This window comes from Chelonoidis abingdonii, chromosome 13 (assembly GCF_003597395.2).
Source record: "Chelonoidis abingdonii isolate Lonesome George chromosome 13, CheloAbing_2.0, whole genome shotgun sequence".
Taxonomy (NCBI): domain Eukaryota; kingdom Metazoa; phylum Chordata; order Testudines; family Testudinidae; genus Chelonoidis; species Chelonoidis abingdonii.
Window position 1 is genome coordinate 31,357,887 of NC_133781.1, and position 21,338 is coordinate 31,379,224.

Below are 21,338 nucleotides of genomic sequence, written 5' to 3' on the forward strand. Positions count from 1 at the left end.
TGGTGTTCCTTAGCACTGAGCTTTAGAGGGGAACAGCAGGAGAGGTGGGCCTCCCCCTTGGGCTGGCTGTGCAGAGGGCATAATAGATTGCAGGTCACAGGGATGAAGTGGGCTCATGTGCTAGTCTTCTGCCTGTAGATCAGGGTTAGGTTGCAGGGAATGAAGCGTGGGCTCAGTCTGACTGCCATGAGGATGTGTGCACACTACAAAAAAGCCCACACTGGAGCTTGAGGCTGGTTGGACACGGATGTGCGTGTATGCTCGGAACTGGAATGCTGGGTGCTCAGGGCAGTGCTGAGGTGCGTCAGCAGAGCCGTGTAGAGCTGGATGGGAAGCAGGCTCTGAAATGGGTTTGGTTCTCCCCCGTTAACAGTCCCTTTCTTCCACGAACGTGAGAATTCACTGCATGTGCTTCTAAATAGAGGAAGCAAATGCAATAATGATAAATCCCTAAACGTGGTAAGAGTCTGGAATCCAAGGTGGCAGTGTGGGGTCAGCCATGGGCAGGGACAGTAATGCATTCCCAGTCTCTGCAGAGTGAATAATGCCTCTGAGGGTATGGCTTCACTGCCGGCTGTATTGACAGGTAGAAATTGATTTCTCGGGGATCGATATATCGCATCTCATCTAGCCGCGATATATCGATCCCCGAATGCACTCCTATCGACTCCGGAACTCCACCAACGCGAACAGCGGTAGCGGAGTCGACAGGGGGAGCCGTGGACGCCGATCCCGCGCCGTGAGGATGGTAGGTAGCTTGATCTAAGATACTTTGACCTCAGCTACGTTATTCACGTAGCTGAAGTTGCGTATCTTAGATCGATCCCGCCCCCTAGTGTAGACCAGCCCTGAGTTAGCTGTTTATATGATCCTGTGGTCCCCAGATGGCTGCTAGGGAATCCTTTTTCAGACTGGATACCGCTCTGTACACACCTTCTGCCTTGCAACATATGCATATTGGATAGCATCCCAGCTTTGCTCTCTCCTGGGTTCAGTTGATTAATACAGAAACAGTTGCTTTGGGACACGTCACATCTCCCTCTCCTCCAACACACAGTCCTTTTTTTGTTTGATTTTAAATGCTTTTCTCTTTCAGCGTGCAGTCAGGCTTCAAGGCTGGCTAAGAATCTCCTTGTCTCTGGGAGCTTTGGGGGATGAGCTGGCCCAGATTGTTCCCATGGGGCAGGATTTCTGGCCCTCTGCCTCCCCACCAAGTGATGTTCCTCACATAGGACTTTCATGCCTGACTCATTTTTGAATGAGGTCCAAGCACTAAGGAGTTTCCACAAAGCAGTCCTGTGCTGTCCAGCTACAGAGTGGGAGTGGGGTCCTCCACTTGCATGGGATTTACCATTGGATCAGAGTCTTTATTGAGGAAAATCTTGCTGTTGCACAAAGTGTGCATCTCCTGCGATGCAGCTACATTGCTCTCCCTTCCCTTTCTATTTCTGCTCATCCCCCTTTCCTTCCATATCTTCACTTCTGCTGTGAGACATCGCCTCCTCCGCAGGCCGGGTGCACTCCACACAAGTCATGCATCCCAGGGCCTGTCCCCAGCCTGCACCTGACATGGGAGCGTGGGTAGGTGATGGTGGTCTCCCATCTCCATAGCCCTTTATATCCACATGCACCCCAAGGCACTTATGGTTACATTACATAGAAATAAACAGTGAACGAGGCATTTCTCCCACCTGTTGAAAGGGTTGAAAACATGGCTGTGTCTGACAGCACCAGAGCTGGTTGGTTGGTTTTTTCACAAAAAATATTTTCATTGAATGAAATGTGGCCTCTTGTTTAAAAAATGAAAAAAGTCACAAATTCAATATTCTTTGGATTTTTTCATTCTTTGATGAAATCTGAAAACACCACCCCACCCCAATTTCCTCTTTTTCCGTTCCACACTTTTAGTGGTGGTGGGGCGGAGAGGGAAGTGTGTGTGTGGGGAGGGGGAACCAAAACCCTGAACGTTTTCAGTATAGAATAAATGAAAACTTCTTCTCCTTTGAAACTTGTGGAACGAAAATGATTTCAAATTTTTTTTGAGAAAATTTGTTCCCACTTTTCAACCATCTCTAAAGAGAGCAGTGCCTGGGAGAGGCCGTGAGGGACGCTGCTGCTGCATTCAGTTGAAATTAATAGGATTGTCTGAAAAGGAATGTGGCTGAGGTGCTGGGGCTAAGACCCTGGCTTGGATGAATAGCCTGGCAGGATTTTAAATGTCTGTGAGGCCTCTAGACGTGGATTTTGACTTGTCCAAAAGCATTGTCTCCTAGTGAGATGCTGGGGAGTTGATGGGGGGCAGGAGGCGCAAACACCTACTGAATTACAAAGGCCCACTGATTTCGGCAGCAGCTGGGTGCTCTACCGATGTCTCCCTGCCAGTACTGACACACCCTGACCTTTCCTGGCTTGTGCACGCTGACAGGAGCACAGCCTGCGATATATGGCTGCAGGCCAGAGAAGGGCAGCAGAAATAATGAGAGGTCTGAGTGCAGGGGGATTTGGAGACTAGGACTATGCAGCTGAAGAAGTGGTTTATACGGTAGCAAATGGCTCGAGGGAGCCATGCTCCTGCCGCCTGGTGCAGAAACAGGGGCTCTCCCATGAAAAGCCAACCGTCCGAAATGGATACAAGAAAACTTTATGCACAGGATATAATGAACCCATGGCACTGCCTAGCGCAGACAAAGAGCTGGTAATTCTTAAAGAAGCCAGATTGTGTTTGGATGAAGTGTTGTGTCCAGACTTGGTGGGTGGCCTATGTCAGAGGCTTAGGAAGGTGTAAAATGCACCTGTCTGCGCAGTCCTCTGGAGGAAGAGTTCTCCCTGATCCCAGCTGGTGGGATCCTGTAGCATGAAGACTGCAAGCCCTTGTAATTTTATCCTAGCTAATCTATTGCAGACACTATTCTTATTGACTTGCTCCAGTGAGGCAATTGCTACCCTCTCGTGAAGGCCTTTTTCTCCTTCCCTTCTTGTTAACAGGTCTCGCTTCACTGCAGCCCTTTTTGTGCCAGGAGGGATGGCGGATGCTCCCTCCCATGCCTAGTTTCTGCTGCACCTGATTAGCGGTGGAGTGCTGCTGAGCAGAGGAAGGCAAAGTTAAATCTCCCTCTCCCTCTCGAGAGTGAGCGCACATGGGGCTCAGAACCTGAGTAGGGGCTTGTTCTCAGTGGATCAGGTTCAGGACGATAAATGTCTGGCTTGCCTTATAACTCAGTTTATGAGGGACATAGACCTGCCATGCATGGCTACAGAGAAGGACATAAGAGCGTTTCTTCATCTTTAGGCTTTCTTTTCATGGGGGGAAGGAAGGAATACATGCCCAGTGAGCTATTTTATGGGTGCTCCTTGCACGTGTTTGGGCATCCAGGAAGGGCTTGCTAAGTCCTGCTACTCCTATACCACTCATACTGCAGGTCGATAGTTTCTGAGATCTTTGAGCATTGTGCATGACCTGCACAACCAGGGCGTGGATGTGATGGGCATCATTTGAATGCACTGGAGTTAATAAAACACATTGTGTGGCATGGTATTGGTTTCCTGTGTGTAGACTACAGCGTGTCCCTCACCTTTGTGTGTGTGTGTGTGTGTGTGTATGGGAGGGGGAGAGGGTTCTCCCTTCACGCACTGCTAAAATTCACTCTTTGCTTTGGGAATAAAGGGAGTGGAGCGATAACTTCATCGCCATCTTTTTGGAAATAGGACACATGGCAAGAAGCGTGTCGGATGGTAATGGAGGCTTTAATTGGCAGAATATGTCTCCCATCACTTTTAATGCTGCAGTTGTGGGAATTTCTGCCTCTCTTATGCAGGGGAGCCTTGACACTAAAAATACAAGTTATTTTTTATGTAGTATCATTAAAATGGTTTTTAATTGAGTTCATTTCTGCAAGTTCAATGATAAATTTTTAAGCACCTCAACTCTGAGACACTTTTGCAGTAAGCCGCTTTCCTCCTGTGTGCTGCTCTAATTGATTCTACTTGTGTATGGGAAGAATTTAGTTCTTTCTCTCTGGCAGAACGCAGGGACTTTGTTTGCAGCTATGCCAAGGAGGAAACAGACCCTTGAGAAGCCCAAGGTCTTGAAATGTATTTCTCGCCTGCTATTGTCTTTATTCATAGCCAGAAATGCTTTGGGGACGCCTCAGTCCTTGGCAAGGGGAGAGCTAAGAGGGGAGGAAGGGGTGTGCAGGGGCCATTCCATCCCTCATTCTTCCACGGTTTTTCTGTTCTGGCCCCAGGTCAATAAGAGATTAGATGGTGCTCTGGGTCAGTGGTTCACCTGAGTCCCAAGTTTGAGTCTGTTTTTTTGAGGCCACAGGTTGCATTTGGGTTGTCTGTCTGGCCTGTGGTGAATGTCTGTCTGAAATGCTACTTCATAGTTTGAGATAATTCACTGCTCATGAGAGGCTCAGGCTTGGAACAAGCAAGGGAGGAGGTGGTGGGGCAGCTCCATCTGCCGAACTATGGAGAGCTGAGGGCTGGAATAGTGTGGGGGCCCGTCAGCTCAGGATTGAGGTGCCGTTGGCAGAGTTGCAAGGAGGACTTGCAGGTCAGGATGGAGGTGCCTGAGCAGAGTTGTGCTTGGGAACCTTGCTCACTGGTTGCTCTGCGATACCTCTGGCTCCAACCAGCGTGAATCAGTCTTTCTATCACAAGCACTAATAATTGATCTATTATTTGCCCTCAGATTTTAACAAGAGAAATAACTCTCCCCAGGCCTTGTTTCTAAGCAGGGCCTGAGAGTCGTACAAAGCAGGAGTGGCACTGGTCGCTCGGGGTGTAATGCTGTCTGCTGCCCTCTCTTGCAAATATCCACAGACCTCAAACCCCCCAAACCATTTTATTTTTATTTTGTATTTGACCTGAAAGCTCTGCAGATATGAATGGCTAACAACAGCCCCTCGGCCCTGGCATACACACGCCATCTCTGGTGAGGAGATGCCTGGCAGAAAGTCTGTGTCCTTTTCCCACGTCTGTTTTTACCCGACTTGTGCCACTCCATGCACATCACAGAGAAGCGACAGTCTGTGCCAATTACCCCACCAAAACATGAATAAAAATAAAAATTCTGCTCTCTCTCTCTGTGTGAGTGGAGGGCTGTGTGCTGGGATGTGGGGAGTGAGCGGCTGTGAGTGCGAGGGGAGGGCTATGTGCTGGGATGCGGGGTGTGAGCGGCTGTGTGTGAAGGGAGGGCTGTGTGCTGGAATGTGGGGAGTGAGCGGCTGTGTGCGAGGGGAGGGCTGTGTGCTGGGATGTAGGGAGTGGGCGGCTGTGTGTGAGGGGAGGGTTGTGTGCTGGAATGCGGGGAGTGAGCGGCTATGAGCGCGAGGGGAGGGCTGTCTGCTGGGAAGCGGGGTGTGAGCGGCTGTGTGCAAGGGGAGGGTTGTGTGCTGGAATGCAGGGACTGAGCAGCTGTATGTGAGGGGAGGGCTGTGTGGTGGGATGTGGGATGTGAGCGGCTGTGTGCGAGGGGAGGGCTGTGTGCTGGGATGCGGGGTGTGAGCGGCCGTGAGTGCGAGGGGAAGGCTGTGTGCTGGGATGCGGGGTGTGAGTGGCTGTGTGCGAGGGGAGGGCTGTGTGCTGGTATGCGGGGTGTGAGCGGCCGTGAGTGCGAGGGGAAGGCTGTGTGCTGGAATGGGGGGTGTGAGTGGCTGTGTGCGAGGGGAGGGCTGTGTACTGGGATGTGGGGAGTGAGCGGCTATGAGTGCGAGGGGAGGGCTGTGTACTGGGATGTGGGGAGTGAGCGGCTGTGAGTGCGAGGGGAGGGCTGTGTGCTGGGATGCGGGGTGTGAGTGGCTGTGTGCGAGGGGAGGGCTGTGTGCTGGTATGCGGGGTGTGAGCGGCCGTGAGTGCGAGGGGAAGGCTGTGTGCTGGAATGGGGGGTGTGAGTGGCAGTGTGCGAGGGGAGGGCTGTGTACTGGGATGTGGGGAGTGAGCGGCTATGAGTGCGAGGGGAGGGCTGTGTACTGGGATGTGGGGAGTGAGCGGCTGTGAGTGCGAGGGGAGGGCTGTGTGCTGGGATGCGGGGTGTGAGTGGCTGTGTGCGAGGGGAGGGCTGTGTACTGGGATGTGGGGAGTGAGCGGCTGTGAGTGCGAGGGGAGGGCTGTGTGCTGGGATGCGGGGTGTGAGCGGCTGTGTGTGAAGGGAGGGCTGTGTGCTGGAATGTGGGGAGTGAGCGGCTATGAGCGCGAGAGGAGGGCTGTCTGCTGGGAAGCGGGGTGTGAGTGGCTGTGTGCGAGGGGAGGGTTGTGTGCTGGAATGCAGGGACTGAGCAGCTGTGTGCGAGGGGAGGGCTGTGTGGTGGGATGTGGGATGTGAGCGGCTGTTTGTGAGGGGAGGGTTGTGTGGTGGGATGTGGGATGTGAGCAGCTGTTTGTGAGGGGAGGGCTGTGTGGTGGGATGTGGGATGTGAGCGGCTGTTTGTGAGGGGAGGGCTGTGTGGTGGGATGTGGGATGTGAGCGGCTGTTTGTGAGGGGAGGGCTGTGTGGTGGGATGCGGGATGTGAGCGGCTGTTTGTGAGGGGAGGACTGTCTGCTGGGACGCAGGGTGTGAGCAGCTGTGAGCGGGAGGGGAGAGCTGTGTGGTGAAATGTGGGGTGTGAGCGGCTGTGAGTGCGAGGGAAGGGCTGTGTGGTGAAATGTGGGGTGTGAGTGCGAGGGGAGGGCTGTGTGCTGGGATGCGGGGTGTGAGCGGCTGTGAGCGCGAGGGGAGGGCTGTCTGCTGGGACGCGGGGTGTGAGTAGCTGTGAGTGCGAGGGGAGGGCTGTGTGCTGGAATGCAGGGTGTGAGTGGCTGTATGGAAGGGGAGGGCTGTGTGCTGGGGTGCGGGGTGTGAGCGGCTGTGAGCGTGAGGGGAGGGCTGTGTGCTGAAGTGTGGACTTGAGCAGGGGTAGGGGAGAAGTTACCATTCAGCCTGATGCTGATGATGGTTTTCGGAGAGAAATGATCTGACGAGCTAGCCGATCAGGATAGTCTGGAATAGCCCGGATGCAATTCTCCCCATGCTGATTCTCCAGATTTGAGTGGCCACAGCTGTAAAACCGGAGATGGCTGTTGCTTTGCAGGACAGTTCTCCGAACAGATCCCTGGCTCATGTACTGCGATGGGAAGGAACGCTGGACCCAGCCAAGCATCAAAAGTGTTTGCAGGAGATGGGGGGAAGGGACTTGTCAGGAACTCGCTGCATGTGAAAGATCCACATGTTTGCTGGGGACTCCCTGAGAGCCAGCCCAGCTAGGTTCTGGTGTCCCGTGGGCATAAAGTCACACAGGCCTGGCTGGGGCTTTGTGTTCCCCACTATGACTTCTGTGTGGAAGATGCATTGGGTGTGGACTGTGATTGCCCCCCCCATGGCATAGCTGTCCCCAGCCCTACCTGAGCCCCTAAGCGCTCTGCAGGTCAGGAAAGAGAAACTGAGGCCTCTTGCTGGGAAACTGAGTGCAGATCCTAGAATGTGGCACAGCCCACTCCTTTCAGTCCTGTCTTAGCCACGTTCCCTTCTCCTTCTCCTCCCCTGCCTCTGTGTGGGCACCTGCTGCTTAACATTGGGTTGGGTGTTGGGAGGGCTCTCTGTTTTGTAATAGCCCCAATCACTTGGGTGTCTGCTAGCTTTACCCTTGGGAATCTGTCCCATTGCAGGACCTGGCTGGGAAGTCCGCTGATGCTCTGGCTATGCCATAGGCAGAGAGTGCGAGGCGGGGGGGATACTCAGTTCTGGGGCTTTCCAGTCCTGCTCTGTCACTGCTATCCCCTGCCCCTGCGGGTGGCAGCAGCAGCTGCTGCTATTAAAACTAGACTGAAGAACAGTCCCCTGGTGTCAGCTGTCTTTTGCCTTTGGTCCGTCTCTTAGGAGTCCATTTCTTTTTTTAATGCTGGTGACATGCTTGTGTTCCTGCCAGATGCCAGTTGGGAGTTTCTGGAAGGACAGGACAGAAACGTGTGTGAAGGCAGAACCTGAAGGGAAGAGGGGGTGGATTAAGCTGTGGTTCCCTGCGGTGAGTGATGGGAGGAAGATAGTCTCTCCAGGCAAAGTTCATGAACGTTCATCATTGGCAATGGGAAGTTTTTGTACGTGCTGATTAACTGCCTCCCTCTGACGTGGCGCAGCAAGATAAAATATGAGATGCTGCATTCTTTGACTTAAAACTTAATTAAAACTATAGATCAAAAATGTAAGACTGTAGGCTTAATAAAACCTGATAAAATTATACTAATATACTTCAATTTCAATCCAAGGCTCCCTGATGGAAGAGTGTGAGAGGCTGAACCCATAACTAGATTAGAAACACCTCCTATGCAATATTGATGGTGCTGTCCTGCGTGAGATGCATGGCTTCTGAGGAGCCCTGGCACTGTGATGAAGAGTAGATGTCAGCCCTGCTTACATGTAAATAAGAGAAGGGACAAAAATATGCAGACAGCAGGGACTTTTCCTTCTTGTAGGCCTAGGTATCCTGTCTGCTCAGAGTGCAGCGTGGCCAGGTGGAAGGGGAAGCTGAGGTGCTAGGACAATTTGACAGTAGTGGGTACGTTTCTGCTTTCCCACTGGGGAGAAGGGATAAATGAATTTAAATTCCTGATTTTTTGCTTGTTGAATCCCAGCTGGTATTTCTAGTGCCCCAGGAAGTTCCCTGTGTTTCTGGAGTGCTGATATGGAGCCTGGGCTGTTGCAGCTCCTGTCTAACACTGGCAGAACATCAGCAATGGCCATCAGAGTAGTTGTGTAACATTTTAAAGTGGCTAAATATTGATTAGGAACATCATTTGCCTGGTAAAACTCTGACTGTAACCCATTCGAAATCTCAGCACTAAGGATAATTGGGGGAAATATTTGGAACTCGGAATTTGGCTCTCTCTGGCACCAAATAATTCCACGAAGTTACAGCTCCACTCCTTTAAGTTCCTTCTCCCAGTCTCAGTGCCTTTCTTGCTAGCACCATTTCGTATGCTGCTTGTCCCACTCTCCTCTTCTATATTTCATGTAGATTCATAGATTCATAGACTCTAGGACTGGAAGGGACCTCGAGAGGTCATCGAGTCCAGTCCCCTGCCCTCATGGCAGGACCAAATACTGTCTAGACCATCCCTGATAGACATTTATCTAAAACCTACTCTTAAATATCTCCAGAGATGAAGATTCCACAAAACCTCCCTAGGTAATTTTATTCCAGTGTTTAACTACCCTGACACTTAGGAACTTTTTCCTGATGTCCAACCTAAATCTCCTTGCTGCAGTTTAAGGCCACTGCTTCTTGTTCTATCATTAGAGGCTAAGGTGAACAAGTTTTCTCCCTCCTCTCTGATGACACCCTTTTTAGATACCTGAAAAACTGCTATCATGTCCCCTCTCAGTCTTCTCTTTTCCGAAGCTAAATAAACCCAGTTCTTTCAGCCTTCCTTCATAGGTCATGTTCTCAAGACCTTTAATCATTCTTGTTGCTCTTCTCTGGACCCTCTCCAATTTTTCCACATCTTCTTGAAATGCGCGGTGCCCAGAAACTGGACACAGTACTCCGGTTGAGGCCTAACCATGGCAGAGCAGAGCGAAAAGAATGACGTCTCATGTTTTGTTTCAACACACCCTGTTAATGCATCCCAGAATCACGTTGCCTTTTTTTGCAACAGTATCACACTGTTGACTCATATTTAGCTTGTGGTCCACTATGACCCCTAGATCTCTTTCTGCCATACTCCTTCCTAGACAGTCTCTTCCCAGTCTGTATACGTTGAAACTGATTGTTCCTTCCTAAGTGGAGCACTTTGCATGTGTCTTTTATTGAACTTCATCCGGTTACCTCAGACCGTTCTCCAATTTGTCAGATCATTTTTGAATTTTGACCCTGTCCTCCAAAGCAGTTGCAAATCCCTCCCAGTTTGGTATCGTCCGCAAACTTAATAAGCGTACTTTCTATGCCAACATCTAAGTCGTTGATGAAGAGATATTGAACAGAGGTCCCAAAACAGACCCCTGTGGAACCCCACTTGTTATACCTTTCCAGCCGGATTGGGAGCCATTAATAACCACTCTCTGAGTACAGTTATCCAGCCAGTTACTTTTTCTGAGTGTGTGGCCACTGCACTTCTGCCCGAATCACACAGTGGTCTCTAGCTTCCTCTTCATCAACCAGTGTTAACTTTCCTGCATAGACAGAAATGAAGGTCATGCTGGTGCAAGGACTTATTGTTTGAATGTGGCAGTCATTTAATAAAATAGGCCAGTGGTTTTCAACCTTCTTTCATTTGCTGCCCCTACAAAATTTCAAATGGAGGTGTGGACCCCTTTGGAAATCTTAGACATAGTCTTTGGCCACCAGGGGACCATGGAGCACAGGTTGAAAACCACTGGAATAAGCAGAGTATTAGAAAAACTACTGGAGGGAAATGTCCTGCCTGAGATGGCTGAGAGTCTAGGAGCTGGATCAGTGGCTTGAGGCTCCATTTCCAATATCTCCTGCATCACTATGTGTTTTATGGGTGACTCTGTGCGATGATAGCTCAGTGGTTTGAGCATTGGCCTGCTAAACCCAGGGTTGTGAGTTCAGTCCTTGAGGGGGCCACTTAGGGATCTGGGGCAAAATCAGTACTTGGTCCTGCTAGTGAAGGCAGGGGGCTGGACTCGATGACCTTTCAAGGTCCCTTCCAATTCTATGAGATAGGTATATCTCCATATATTATATTATTATAACTGTGGTTTGTAACCTATCATTTAAATTAGCTTCTGCACCAAATGACTGGAGAATAGCTAATGTGATGTCAATTTTTGAAAAGGGCTCCAGAGGTGATCCCGGCAATTACAGGCCATTAAGCCTGACTTCAGTATCGGGCAAAGTGGTTGAAACTACAGTAAAGAACACAATTGTCAGACACGGAGATTTAACATAATTTGTTGGGGAAGAGTCAATGTGTTTTTTATAAAGGGAAATCATGCCTCACCAATCTACTAGAATTCTTTGAGGGGGTCAACAAGCATGTGGACAAGAGGGATCCAGTGGCCATAGTGTACTTAGATTTTCAGAAAGCCTTTGACACCTCACCAAAGGCTCTTAAGCAAGGTAAACTGTCATGGGATAAGAGGGAAAGTCCTCTCACGAATCAGTGACTGGTTAACAGATAGGAAACAAAGGGTAGAAATAAATGGTAAGTTTTCAGAATGGAGAGCAGTAAATAGTGGTGTCCCCAGGGATCTGTACATATTCATAAATGATCTGGAAAAAGGGGTAAACAGTGAGGTGGCAAAATTTGCAGATGATACAAAACTACTCAAGATAGTTAAGTCCAAAGCAGACTGCGAGGAGCTACAAGTGATCTCTCAAAACTGGGTGACTGGGCAACAAAATGGCAGATAAAATTCAATGCTGATAAATGCAAAGTAATGCACATTGGAAAACATAATCACAACTATACATATAAAATTATGGGGTCTAAATTAGCTTTTACCACTCAAGAGAGAGATCTTGGCGTCATTGTGGATAATTCTCTGAAAACATCCAGTCAATGTGCAGTGGCAGTCAAAAAAGTTAACAATGTTGGGAATCATTAGGAAAGGGATAGATAATAAGACAGAAAATATCTTATTGCCTTTATATAAATCCATGGTATGTCCACATCTTGAATATTGCATGCAGATTTGGTCGCCCCCTTTCAAAATAGATATATTGGAACTGGAGACCAGAAAATGGCAACAAAAATTATTAGGGGTATGGAATGGCTGCCGTATGAGAAGAGATTTAATAAGACTTGGACTTTTCAAGTTGGAAAAGAGACGACTAAAGGGGAGATATGATCAGGGGTGGCTCTATGTATTTTGCCGTCCCAAGCACGGCAGGCAGGTTGCCTTCGGGGGCATGCCTGCAGGAAGTCCTCCGGTTCCGCGGCTTCAGCATACCCACCACCGAATTGCTGCCGAAACCGCAGGACCAGTGGACCTCCTGCAGGCATGCCCCCGAAGGCAGCCTGCCTGCCCCCCCTCACAGCGACCGGCAGGGTGCTCCCATGGCTTGCCGCCCCAGGCACACGCTTGGCATGCTGGTGCCTGGAGCCACCCCTGGATATGATAGAGGTCTATAAAATCATGATGGGTGTGGAGAAAGTGAATAAAGAAGTGTTATTTACTCCTTCTCATAACACAAAAACTAGGGGTCACCAAATGAAATTAATAGGCAGCTGATTTAAAACAAACAAAAGGAATTATTTCTTCACACAACACACAGTCAACCTGTGGAACTCATTGCCAGAGGATGTTGTGAAGGCCAAGACTATGACAGGGTTCAAAAAAGAATTAGATAAGTTCATGGAGGGCAGGTCCATCAGTGGCTATTAGCCAGGATGGGCAGGGATGGTGTCCCTAGCCTCTGTTTGCCAGAAGCTGGGAATGGGCGACAGGGAGTGGATCACTTGGTGATTCCCTGTTCTGTTCATTCCCTCTTGGACACCTGGCACTGGCCACTGTCGGCAGACAGGACACTGGGCTGGATGGACCTTTGGTCTGACCCGGTACGGCCGTTCTTATGGCTGCTGTCTGTCTAGGTTCCTACACTGGCTGTGCTTCAGGAGGGAGGAAGTTCATAACCCGCTCTTGGCTTTGCCACGGCAAGGAAAGATCTTGGAGGGAAAGTCACAGAATTTTTGCCTACAGGATCTTGACACCAGCCTGTTGCCATTTGCCAGTTTGCTGTTGGTGATGGTGGTTTACGAGTGAAATGCTGGGTTAGGCTTTAGAGCTGGGCTCTTCTGCCTAGGAACCGAGTAGGAAAAGTTAGGTCACTGTGCAGAGGAGTTAGTACACAGGCACTGGAAGCAGAGATGCTGGGAGGGCTGCCTCACCCCCTGGCTTAGAGTAGTAACAACCCAAATATCCGCCTTCAGCAGCAGCACTATACAAATAGTTCCAGCGCCCCGAGTTAGTGTCTTGGCAGTGGTGCTGCGGCCGTGAAGCTGGGATTGCCTAAGGCAGTAGTTCTCAAACTCTAGCAGCCTGAGGACCCCCATCTTGATTTACATTTTTTCGTGGATCCTCAACCCTCCCGCTCAGCCCCAGGCCTCACCCCCACCCCACCTCTTCCTGCCCCTAGACTCAGACTCAGACTTTAAGGTCAGAAGGGACCATTATGATCATCTAGTCTGACCTCCTGCACAATGCAGGCCACAGAATCTCACCCACCCATTCCTGTAACAAACCCCTAACCTATGTCTGAGCTATTGAAGTCCTCAAATTGTGGTTTGAAGACCTCAAGCTGCAGAGAATCCCACTCTCTGATGGTTAGAACCTTCATCTAATTTTCAAGTCTAAACTTCCTAGTGTCCAGTTTATATCCATTTGTTCTTGTGTCCACATTGGTACTAAGCTTAAATAATTCCTCTCCCTCCCTGATATTTATCCCTCTGATATATTTATAAGAGCAATCATATCTCCCCTCAGCCTTCTTTTGGTTAGGCTAAACAAGCCAAGCTCTTTGAGTCTCCTTTCATAAGACAGGTTTTCCATTCCTCGGATCATCCTAGTAGCCCTTCTCTGTACCTGTTCCAGTTTGAATTCATCCTTCTTAAACATGGGAGACCAGAACTGCACACAGTATTCCAGATGAGGTCTCACCAGTGCCTTGTATAACGGTACTAACACCTCCTTATCTTTGCTGGAAATACCTCGCCTGATGCATCCTAAAACTGCATTAGCTTTTTTTAACGGCCATATCACATTGGCGGGCTCATAGTCATCCTGTGATCAACCAATACTCCGAAGGTCCTTCTCCTCCTCTGTTACTTCCAACTGATGTGTCCCAATTTATAACTAAAATTCTTGTTATTAATCCCTAAATGCATGACCTTGCACTTTTCACTATTAAAATTTCATCCCTATTACTATTACTCCCAGTTTACAAGGTCATCCAGATCTTCCTGTATGATATCCCGGTCCTTCTCTGTGTTAGCAATACCTCCCAGCTTTGTGTCATCCGCAAACTTTATTAGCACATTCCTTGGCTTTTTGTGCCAAGGTCAGTAATAAAAAGATTAAATAAGATTGGTCCCAAAACTGATCCCTGGGGAACTCCACTAACTAAACCTCCTTCCAGTCTGGACAGTCTCACCTGTCAGTATGACAACCCATTGTAGTTTCCCCTTTAACCAGTTTCCTTTATGCCAACCTTCTCAACTTTTCATATTGATCCCCATCTTTCTCCCAATTTTAATTAATAATTGTCCACGTGGAACACATACTCAAATTGCCTTACTGAAAATCCGAGGTAAAATTAGATCCAGTGCCGGTTTTCCTTTGTCCTAAAAAAAATCTGTTACTTTCCTTTGTCTAAAAAATCTGTTACCTTCTCGAAGAAGGAGATCAGGTTGGTTTGGCACGATCTACCTTTTGTAAAACCATGTTGTATTTTATCCCAATTACCATTGACCTCAATGTCCTTGACTATTTTCTCCTTCAAATTTTTTTCCAAGATCTTACATACCCTGTAACTTTTTCCAAGACCCAGCTCCACCCCGTCCCTCCTCTTCCAGATGTCCTGGAGCTGCTGCCTGGCACTGCTTTCATGGCTTTAGTGGAGGCAGAATCCTCTTTCCTCCCCCACCCTTCCAGTGCCTCATGCACGCTGCTAAACAGGTATTGAGGGAAAATAGTTTTCAATGTAGCACCTTGTTTTCACTTGGCGATAAACTTTCCAAAGCATTCAGCTTTGTCTGAACTCTCCCATGCTTAGCTTCTGCCCAGAGGCAAGTGTTTGTATTTAGTAGATTAAAATATCAGCTTTTTTAGACTGTGGGAAACTTTTTTCTTCCACTTCCTATCTCTGCAAGTGAGCGAGAACTGCTCCTGAACAGTCATGAACTGCCCTAAATATAAATATACCTCCACCTCGATATAATGCTGTCCTCGGGAGACAAAAAATCTTGCTGCATTGTAGGTGAAACCGCATTATATCAAACTTGCTTTGATCTACTGGAGTGTGCAGCCACGCCCCCCCAGAATGCTGCTTTACCGCGTTATATCCGAATTCATGTTATATCGTGTCACATTATATCGAAGTAGTGGTGTATAGCCAATATTTGAAAACCATCCCTGTCATGTCTGCAGTTGCACTATGTATCCACATCAGCCCATCTGAGCTGTGCTTAGAGGTGTAAAAGGGAGAATACATGTGGTTAATTAGCCAAGTGAATTCTGCAGGATCAAGTAGGTGAGCAAAATGTGACAGAAGGAAAATCTCTCTGAGACTTCATTCTCTCCACCTGGGTGGCATCTTGTCCCGTTCACCAGTGGACCTGTTTATTGCACTGGGAATAATCAGTGCCATTGGTTTTCTCTGCTCACAGGTTGCAGGGACCCGGAGAGAGGGGCACTGTGATCATTGTTGTGACATCTGCATGCTGATAGTCAAGGTGGCCTCGGAAGCAATCCCTTTAACACAAGGTTTAAACTTGCCAGGGATCCTCCTGCCTGAAAGGCCTTTCCAGGCTCCATGGCGCTGACCTGCTGACTTTGAGCTGAGTCTTTGTCAGTGGCATTCCTTGGCTTATTGGTTGGTGAATTTGAATGGTTCGTGTTAATGAGATGGGCTTTGCTTCTGCCTCTGCCTCCAGTAAAGCCATGAAAGCAGTGCCAGGCAGCAGCTCCAGGACACTTGGGACTTTCAAAACAGCTGCAGCAGCAGAGCTTGCAGGCTTCCATGGAGCGTCTTCTTGCACTATCGGCATGAGAAAAGGCCTTGGCCGATTACTAATCTGCAGCATAAATCGTGGCGAAGACAGGGTAGGTCAGAGGAGGGAGACAGGATCAGTAAAGCATTACGGTCAATGAGACACAGTTCTTAGAGAAGAAACAGCCTCTAATTATAAAGAGAAGGGAAAACATGATGAGATACATTACAAAGACGGAAAGGGCTTTGCAGTTGCTTTCCAACCTTCTCCCTGCCATCCATCATGTCAGTGGAAGAGCAACTCCTGAATCTAAAAAGAACAGGAGTACTTGTGGGATCTTAGAGACTCCTAAATGCGTGTGCTGGGTGAGTGACCAGGTGTGATGCCTAGGCCCAGAGGCAGGGTGGGCTCAAACCTGCATGCTGTCCCAGGCCTGCTCTGCGAAGGGAATGCCTGGACCGAACTTAAATCACCAATATACGAGGTGGATAAAAGCGGATTTAAATTTTAGAAAGATCAGATATTTTAATTTAAATTAAATACCTTTTTCTTTTAAAAAAACAAACCTGTTTGAAGTTAAGTTTGTCTTAATTTCAAATTTCTGTTAAGGCCTAAACTTACTATAGTCTACTAAAATGAAATTTAAAAAACACATTGCATCAATGAGCCCTCTGCTAATTTTACTAAATACAAAAGTAGCATCCATTAAATTATATAAAGAATCATGGGGAAAACATTTAACTTCTGAGGTCAACACAGGCTTTATAAACATGGTACGATGTCATGCTACATTAAGTAAAATATATTGTCATCTTTAAAATAGAGATAATGCTGGTATTTACATTTTTCCATGTGTAAGTAATGTTTAGTGTCTGTTGTGCAGAAAAGCTTTTGCCTTAATTACTTTTGGTTTCAGTATAACTAGCAAGTGCAGAAAGATTTTTTTTTTCCCCCATTTGGATTATTTCATTCAAAGTTGAGAAACTGGCTGGGAGTTGAAAAAGCAAGGAAACTTGTTTTCCTCTTCCAGTCTATGAATTAAAACCAGGTGGGAGAGGATGAAACTTACTAATTTTGAAAACCTGAAGAACATAGGACAGATTTTCAGAGATGCCTAAAGATGGAGATAGGTGTCTATGGGGATTTTCAAAAGCATCTAAGTAGATTAGGTCCCTAACTCATGGGAGTTAGTCACCTGTAATGTTCAGGTACTTTTGAAACACCCCCCCCCCCCCAAGCACCTATCTCATTTGCATCTTTGGGTGCATAAATGCCTTTGAAAAATCTGGCCTCAGGCAACAGTAACAGTCAGTTCACTAACTACAGCTCATACCTCCTTTGTTTAATTAATCTGTTTTAAATTGAGAACATGTTTTGATAAACTTTTTTTATATATCCACTTTTAAGATTGCATTATTTAACTAATAAAAATACCCTTTAAAATGTTGTTTTTATGCATTTTTAACTAAATTCCAGTTTCTATCCAAAAGCAGCTTGACAGAAATCATGAGTAAAACAATCACAATCCAGTAAATAAGAAATGCAACATTTTTTTATACAGAAAATGGTGAATTAAGAACTTCATTCAATGTATGCTAAGCTATATAATTGCGTAAATAAATGTGTATAGCTGTAGCATATCCTGGTTAGCACAAAGGAGTACCATACTAAATGCAAAAGCTTATATTTAATTGGAATTGACATGTCTGAGTGGTTCATTTTCATTGGTTGATATAATGATTCTTTAGAAAGTAACTAAAAAAGAACAAATACAAAACCAGATTAAAATCAATTAATCAAATCAAGGTTTCCTGCTTGGTGATTTAAATCGTGATTAAAATCCGTGATATAAGTCACTTTGATTAAATCAATCCACCCTGCCAACATATCCCCAGGGGGTGGAGGGCCTAAGTGCTCTACCCTGCAGGGATGGCTCACTGTCAAGGAGTGGATCACCTGATTGTGTCTGGGGTTGGGGTCCCCACAATTGATCTTTCCACAATCGGGCAACTTTAGTTTAACTTTGCTGAGTACTAAGGAGTAGCTCTCTTGGGCACAGAACTGAGAGCAAGTGGGTTTAACTGGGTAGAGGTGGCATGTCCTGCATCCTTGGTTCTTCTCTGTGAGTCTATGAGGAACAATTACAGGCAGGGGAAAAACAAATTGCTGCCATCTCTTGAGGGTACAAAGCAAAGGTGAAGTGTGGTGGAGCATGTGGGATCATTTGCCTCCCCTGCACTGATTTGCTGCTTGGCTTGTACGGAGCATGCTCACACAGACTGGGCATGCTCAATAACTATGGCCCTACCAAATTCATGGGCCATTTTGGTCAATTTTATGGTCATAGGATTTAAAAAATCATAAATTTCATGACTTCAGCTGTTTAAATCTGAGATTTCATGGTGTTGTAATTGTAGGGATCCTGACCCAGAAAAGAGCTGGGGGTGGGGGTTCGCAAGGTTATTGTAGAGGAGGTTTCAGTACTGCTACCCTTACTTCTGTGCTGGAGGGGTGGTGCCTTCAGAGCAGGGCACCTGGCCAACAGCTGCTGCTCTCCGGCCACCCAGCTCTGAAGGCAGCACAGAAGTAAGGGTGGCAATACCGTGACACCCCTAAAATAACCTTGCGACTTCCCTGCAACTCCCTTTTGGGTCAGGATCCCCAATTTGAGAAGCGCCGGTCTGCCCTGTGAAATCTGTATAGAACAGAGTAAAAGCACCCAAAAGACCAGATTTCACAGGGGGAGACCAGATTTCAGGGTCTGTGACATGTTTTTCATGGCCATAAATTTGGTAGGGCCCTACCAATAACACTGCTGAAGCCGGTTGCCCCCCGACTATCCGGAGACAGGGGTCTCCTCTGGTACAAAGTAAGGCTTTTTTTTCCTGACTCTAACTTGTTTGCTCTGTGAAAGACCCACTTTAACCTGACATTTGTCCTGCATCTAGCTACTTTGGCTTGGCCACAGCTGCTGCATTTGGTGATGCTTTACAAAGAGTAGATGTCCTGGTACTGACTCTCCTTACATTCTCTCCCAAGGGCCATTCCTGGTTTAAACAAACACAGGGTATGTGTGCCCTTTACCAAGGGGAAGGCAACAGGGGCTTCTTGCCCAATTAAAGATTTTTACAGATGGGTGTTAAAGTCCCATCAGTACTTGGCAGGGTTGTTTGATTCTAAAGCTTGCCTCTGATTACAAATTGGCTTCCCGCTTTGCATCCAAGGTGAGTCCACTTCCGTTCCCAGGCCTGGGGATTAGTGTGGCTAGAAAGTAGTGCTTGCTTCACGGCTCCTGCACGATGTTGAAAATGCAGCTCATTTTGCAATGTTCGGACGTCGGCTTTGCTGTAGCTGATTGGAGCTTTGTTGTATTCGGTAAGAGGGGAGCTGCTGCTTGTACTGGGTGACACAGTGATCTTTAAATATAGCACCAAGAATGGAGAGGGTTGCAGTAAGCTAGTCTGGTCGTGCAAAAGCTGTGGGTCTCTCTGGCACAGCCCATGCCTGATGGGAATGGCCAGAGTCGTCATGCTGGATAGATGGAAAAAGCTCTCTTGCCTACTGCTGCTCACTGGAGATCCTGGAAGACTGGGGTTCCGGTGGGGAACACTTGACATAGAAGAGTGGCTGTCAGCTCCACTATCTTCTCCAGTTGCTCCCCGCTACTCAGCCTATTCCCATAACCTAGCTCTGGCCGTGGCTGAGTTTCAGCAAGCAAGCTTTTCTTCCAGCCCCCCTCTTAACTTGGAGCTAGCCATTCTGTCTGAATCGAAGGAACAGAGGAGTGTTGTCAGGAAGCCGAGGTCACCGTGTGCCCCAGAGCCCCACTCGCTCTCTCCATGTGGCACAGCGGGAGTGATGGAATAGGAGCCTGAGGGACCTGCAGGGGAGCCTTTGGAGCAGAAGCGCCAGTGATCCAGTTTTGCCATCCAGCCCCTCTCTTATATGTGACTGGAACCAGTCCAGCGCCCCTGACTATCAGTTAATGATGTCAAGGGGAAGCTGATGATTTTAAGAGTACTGGCTTGGACCCTTGGCCTCTCCTGCATCACCAGAAGGAGTTTCAGGTCATTCTGAGGTGTAAAACCAGGCCTCAAGGGGCAAAGGAACTGAGGACTTCAGATGGTCCCAGAACTGCCCTGCTTCCCTGAAGAGAGGAAGACCTGTAAGTGTCACGAGCGGATGTGTGAAGGGTCGGTTTGGGGAAAATGGTTCTTTTGGTGATCGAAGCAGTGTTGTGGCTTTTTGTGCATTGTGATATAGAAGTAGAAGGGTTTGGATGTTAGGAGTGTTGTAGTTCCAGTGAATCTATCCCCTGCGGCCTGGCAGGAACATCTGTCTTTAAGCAAGTCTGTCTAGCAACATTGGTACTGAGATGTCTTGCCCATCTCTCTGTGTCCCTAGGTTCCCCTGTTCCCCTGTCAGTAACCTGGTGACATCTAACCCTGAAATCATTCTGTTCTGTCCCGGGTCTGTCCCGGGTCATGACCCTGGGCCTTGTCTGTGCTGTGCAGCGGGGAAGGTTCCCAGCCACTGGCACAAAGAGTTAAGTGAAAAGATGCTCTGCTCGCTCTCCTTTGAAGTTTTATTTTAGGATTTACAGGAGAAACAGCAAAGGCCTGGGACCATGGGGGAAAGGTGGGGAATGCCTCCCTACCTCTGACAGATGGATGGACAGACAGACAGCTGACGCCACCGGATTTATTTCCTTTGTTCCACTATTTCTTTGATCCCTTGTAGCCTCTCTTATGGCGAATGACAGGCTGTGCCTTCTGTACCTGCAGCTGAACAGGCCTGGGTTTGGGGGTCGGTGAGGCAGGCAGACGGGGAAGGGATAAATCACACCATGATGCGCATGGCCCATGTGGGCTGGGAGACTAGGAGTGCTGTGAACTGGATCCCTTAATTTTTATTCGGGCTGGGCATGAGGGCAGCTGCAGTGCAGCTTCCATTCCTCCCATGACTCCACCCCTAGGGTGCTCCCACCTGAAAGGCCATCCCAGGTGATACAGGGCCAGGATGTGTTTGGGGCTGGGGGATGCTTCCCATTCTGACCTGGCAGTTGGCCTGGTGATTATGAAACCCTTTCCCCCCAACCCGTCTGTAAGGTTCTTGTCTCTCCCTTGTCCTTTCCTGGTGACAGGACTGTTCGTTTTCATGACTCCCTTGTAATTTGGGTATTTTCGGGAAGAATGTCAGGCATTCACCTGCACCCTTCCCCGAAATTGCTAGGTTTGATCCCTAGCACAGGAGATAGGAGGAGGGGGAGAGAGGCTGCTGACTCAGCCCTGCTGGGATTTAAGAACCATTCTGGGATTCCCTTTTTGCCAGGCAGATGGAGGCTTGGTGTGCAGCAGAGCCCTTCTCTGCAAAGAGCAGCTCTGCCATCTGAAATGCTTTCCCTGCTGGAGGAATCAAAGCACTCGTGGGGCTCTCTGTGCCCCTCCCGCCCTTGCCTGCTGACCGCAGTGGCTGTGATTAGAGGTTAAAGCAAATGGGGAAGAAAATACATGTTTTTTAAATCAGTGCAAATCTCCTTCCTTCTCTGCCATGCTGTGATCTCTCCACCCAAGCCTCCTCCCAGGTCTGTCCTAGGTTCCGTTCTCCCTGGCCCATCCTGGGCCCCCAGAACCTTGCCCTGGGCTGGGCGGCTCATTGTGCAGTGTGTCTATATTTTCGGAGACTGTGC

General features: G+C 48.2%; 1 protein-coding gene across 9 annotated transcripts in view; it reads left to right on the forward strand.

The window, feature by feature from the left end:
* The first annotated feature begins 3,041 nt into the window (after nucleotides 1-3,041).
* Nucleotides 3,042-21,338, forward strand: part of RBFOX3 (RNA binding fox-1 homolog 3) — a 408,389-nt gene continuing 390,092 nt past the window's right edge. For 6 of the 9 annotated variants that reach the window (XM_075071916.1, XM_075071917.1, XM_075071923.1 and 3 more), the window contains exon 1: nucleotides 3,042-3,127. The gene's annotated coding sequence lies outside the window, so the exon portion shown is untranslated. The remainder of the gene's footprint in view (nucleotides 3,128-21,338) is intronic. The other 3 variants (XM_075071922.1, XM_075071920.1, XM_075071921.1) reach the window with 1 other exon arrangement.